Below are 5,279 nucleotides of genomic sequence, written 5' to 3'. Positions count from 1 at the left end.
TGTTTAGGACCCAACTACGCCACTAAGTTAGTTCTAGCAAAACCGATTGTAAAAACATGGTCACCTTCCGTGTGGGCCAACAAGCTATGCATAACAACCGATCCATGACAAGGCAAGAGCATTTCTGGTTGATCCCACAAAAAGTTTAAACCGCAAAATGAGCGGTCCTTTTGCGGTTTTGCTAACAACAATAGGTGACCCAAAACACCCTGTGCAGCAACTACTTTTGCGGTAAAACCTAAAAACCAAGCATGGACTCCTGCATATACACACTACATGCAACCAGGTTTTAGGTGCGTGCTTCGCTAGAGGGGATATATATTTCACCCCTTCGGCTTCTCGCTCCCCCACTACCTTCGGAGCCGACTCAGTAGGTAGCATTGCATTCGTGCTTCCATCCTCGCCCAAACATCGCCATGGAGCACAATATGTCATCACAATTGATTATGCAGTCATGCGGCCTGAAATGGGCCATCTTGTGGTGCTCGCTCCTCTCACCGTCATGACCTCTACCGTGCACCCCGTTGTTGATGTCTTCATGTTGATGCCAACAATAAGTTTTGTGTGACGAATTTGCATGAGATGCCTAGCGTATCACCTGCCGTGCTAGATCAAACCCAATATGGAGGTGAAGGGGCATCCCATACAACAGTTGGTCTTGGAAGTTCCTTGGTCCAAGGATGTGGGACCACACCCCGGTGTTAACCTCAGAAGCAACACATAGCTGAAGGCCATAACCATCTACATATTCATCAACTGCGCCTTCCAAAAAAACACCACCAGCCACCATCGCCCCTATTCTGGATTTTTGTGGCTGCACCAGACCTAGGTGCAAACCACCACGTATATCACACTACACATATGACGAATTCTTACACACGAATCACCGTTATAACATTGCAGTGAGTCAGATGCCAATACACATTGCATGGGGCTCGATACGACTGCACGGATGTTGAATGCCGAATGTAAATGTGGTGTACATCGTGAGTCTAGCTCCGCCCCCAATAACGTGAGGCCCATTGCCACCACAATGGAGCCTGACAGCAATGGCGCCAACGAGGAAGCAATGTGGAGGTGGAAGCATTGGGTTTCCTCTGGGATGGGCGACACAAGGGGGCTGTACGCAAGCTCACATTGTTGGTGTCCCACATCTCTTATGGAGTAGACCAATGAATGTGCATTCTCGACAGCCCGAGTAGCACAGCGTGAAAACTCATCGTAATTATGACGATCGGTTTAAGAGATATTTCAATTTTTTTATTCGTAATATCTAAGAGAAAAAAAGGGGGGGAAACAGAGGAGAATTTTTGGCTCTTACATGCCAGCGCACCCTATATGTGCGCCAATTTATTTTTAGTAATTTCAGATAAAGTCAAAATTCCAAATATTTTGAGGAATCAAAGATGATCAAGTATTTTCCTTGTATAAAAATGTTTGGGAAAGAAATGATTTATGTTGACCTCAAGGCAAAAAGAAATTATGATGAATATAGCGGGAATAGTACTTGTATATAGTGGTTTCATGTATGTTTCTATTGCCCAACAAACAAGGAAAGTATCCCATGACGAATCTTTATATGAGTACAATACATGATCATTTTTAATTCAAAAAAAATCAGATTTTTTAAACATTTTTTAAGTAACTGATGTGGTTCCCCGAGGAAAACACCCAAACCAATTTGTGCCCTCTACACCAGGGGAATTACCCGGTCTCAAGTAACCTACTGTTGTGGTGTTTCTCCTAACTAAAATTTTAGTATTCGATCCAATCCTTTATTTATTGCAGATTTGAGCAATAATCTGCAACAAGTAACTTGGATCGGATGGAGCAGTTAGATTGATAAATTCTTAAGAGAGAAGTCCAATTTACCCCCCTAAACTCGTCTCAAAGTTTAGATTACAACCCTCAACTTTATTTTGGTTTAATCTTCAACCTGAATTCTATAATCCGTTTAGAATTGGACCTTCTACCCTTTTTTGACATGTATTGAACCGGTTTTTCTTGTCAGTTAACAGTTTTTCTTCCTATATACTGTGCCAACTCATCAAACACTCAACATACACGGTACAAAAAAAACCAACTTAATACAATGCAAGGGGTGATTTTTAACCATTTTTAGAATTCAGGGTTGAAAGTTGAACCAAAATAAAGTTGAGGGTTGTAAGCTGAACTTTGAGACAAGTTTAGGAGGGTAAATTGGACTTCTCTCAATTCTTAACAATGCTAGAAGTCGAGTAGATAAATTGAAGGACTTCTGTTCTTTCTAATTTGTGAATTCCAATAATTTTGGTATTTTCTCTCCGACTTATACTACTTCTCGTAGATTTAGTAGCGTAAGTGTCAGAACTCATAAGGGGTACTAATCATGTCCCGTAAATTGTACGAAGAAGTGTGTGGGTACAACTAAACTGAAGGCAGCCACGAACCCACGATCCAGGTAGCCCACCCGGCGGTAGACTCGCTGCATCGGAGGAACACCATGAAGACAGAATCTAGTGGGCCCTCCTGCTGACATGCTCCTTGCATTAATTTTCTCGGTCACGCACGCAAACAATCCTAATCGATTCCGTGGATGGGGGGTCACGCCCTGCGTGGTAATTTAGAAGATACTCTAGTAAAATGCGCGCAAATGCAACAAGTGATTTTGTGTCGTTGATGGGCGAACGGTACGTATGACTCCTGTACTTTCCTTTCTCTCATTGTTTTTTTCCTCTCTCGATTTATTTAGGGAATTATCTCCCAATTTATCCCAGTGTAATATTTGGCTAACTACTTCAAGAACTCGATATAAAAGTCTAAAACTACCGCCAGAAAACATTGTCAGAATGGTTCTCCGGAAACTACTCCGTCTGTCACCGTTAGTGAATAAGTGTACGTTTAACTTTTGTCTTCAGCCAAACTTTCTCAAATTTAACTACCTTTATAAGAAAAAGAATTAGTAAATATGTGACATCAAATTAATATATTATGAATCAATATTTTAAGATGAATGTAGTGATATGTATTAACATATATAAATACCGCTACCCGTTTTGTAAGAAGTTGCTCAAACTTTAAAAAGTTTGACTTAAGTTAAAAACAAATCGTACAGTTATTCATGAATGGAGGGGGTATGTATGTAATCCTATTTATTTTTGCCAAAATCACAATAAATAAATAAATAAATAGCCATGCATGTAGATAATAAATACAATTGTTGGGTGAAATTCTAAACTTAATCGTGAAAATTTAAGTACTGTAAAATAACGATATTTTTTCTGCGGTGATACGTTTGTAATGTATCTATGCCTTTTAAAGTTTTTGAATATTAATTTTTTTCTTTGTCATGATTATTATGGTTTTTTTAATATTTTTCATTGATTTACATAACGGGCCCATTTAGATTCCAAGGGCAGTAATAATGGGCCCATTTCGATTCCAAGGACGGAATATCTTCATCCCAAATACCCGGAGCACACGTCCTCTGGGTTGGCCTGCTAAGAATTTGCCGACTAAGCCCAAACATTCAAACTAGCCCATCTAGCCCATGTTGTAGTCCCCCACAGCCCCATCCCCACTTCATGCCACCACGAGCCATGTCTCCACCAGATGTTTGACTTTTATCCCCTACGAAGGTTAGTTTTCTAGCTTTCTTGGCAATAGCAATATAAATTTGAAACGCCAGCTTAGGTTCAGGTGGTTTCTCTTCATCCTCTGATGAGGACATCCCTGCTACACTATTACATCCGTCATTGCAAGATGAAGATGAAGCTGTTGTGAAGCTCAAGTCCAATGAAGTCAGGATTGGACCAATGACACGAGCTTGTGCGAAGCTACTCAAACAACAGGTGAACTTGTTCCTAAGTGATACTTTGATCGATGAGAACTTTATACTGCCTAAGTCCTATTACTTATGTATGGTCAGGTATGAGGTGGGAGCAAGCATCGCACGAGGAGAAGAGGAGCAGCTAGACAAGAAGCTGGACATGGAGCTTGACATGAAGATATCCCATGAACGCGCGAGGGAGGAGAGGGAGGCATGCGCGAAGGAGGAAGAAGTCCAGGCCGGTGTCAGGTTCGGTCAGACCGGCCGCCACACCGGCGCGCCCAGTCCCAGGCCCGGTCCGACCGGGCGCTACACCGGATCCGCCCGGCACCGACCGGATTCTACGATTATGCCAACCGGGCACTATCCAGTATGCCTGGACCCTTAGCCCGGTCACCACCCGGTGCCAGACCCGGTTGAAACCGGATGGCCCAGTCCCAGGCCCGGTCGACCGGCCGTATGACCGGCCAACTCCGAATCTGTCTCGACCAGATCCGATCTGGGTCGGTTTTCTATGTGTATTTTCGACTCCTGGTCGTCCTGAACCCTATATAAGTGCCCAGGATGCCCCCAAATTAGATTTAGACCACGTTTAAGATAAACTCTAGTTCATAGTTGATTGCTTTGCAACTCTATTGAATCTCTACACCATATTGCATTGATTTGGTGTAAACCCCTAAAAGTCTTGTGTGATCTGCTGTTCCATCGGGAATTAGACAGTTGCAACTTACCGCTACGTGGTCGGCGGCTACGTGCGCAAGTGTGTGGAGTTGCGAATATCTTGCAGGATTGAGAGCTGTTGCATTGGCGACAGGGACCAATCGAGAGACTTCGTTGCGTCATGCAAGTTATCATCCACTTCATCATCGTGTATATCTGATGTGTTCATCCCGTGATCATCATCACCACCGTTGCTTACTGAGAAGATCGGGCCACCCCTTATCATCCTCTTTAACAGATCGAGCATAATTATATAAAATCAAGACAATCTCTTCACGGCTAGACATACCCATGATGAGATAAATAGTAAATAGCAAAAGCAGTAAGAGCTTCCTTACCAATAGCGCTACGCTCCCCGGCAACAACGCCAGAAAAGTGTCTTTCCTGGCTCCCAAGTGCAGAAGATCAATTGTAGTACTTTTCAATAAGAAAGGTTATCGAATCCATGAGGAGTTGAAGGTATTGGTTAGCAGAATTGACAAGGAAACAATAATAGTAAAGTAGCAGTTTTAATATTCTTGATGTAGAGTTTGCAATAAAAATAAATTGCGGAAAGTAAATAGCAATAAGTAAAAGTTCTCAATGAGAGAAAAGCCCAATCCTCTATGCAGCAAGAGAAAAATCTCAAGTGTGTGTGTGCTTATATGAGATAAATGTTTCCGAGGGCGGCATGGATTAACTTGCATTAGAGTTCTACACAACATGGTAAATTTTTTTCAAGATTCATTGTCAACACCCGGATTTTTAAGTC

This window comes from Lolium rigidum, chromosome 7 (assembly GCF_022539505.1).
Source record: "Lolium rigidum isolate FL_2022 chromosome 7, APGP_CSIRO_Lrig_0.1, whole genome shotgun sequence".
In the NCBI taxonomy this organism is placed as follows: Eukaryota; Viridiplantae; Streptophyta; class Magnoliopsida; order Poales; family Poaceae; genus Lolium; species Lolium rigidum.
Note: the sequence above shows the minus strand (reverse complement) of the source record.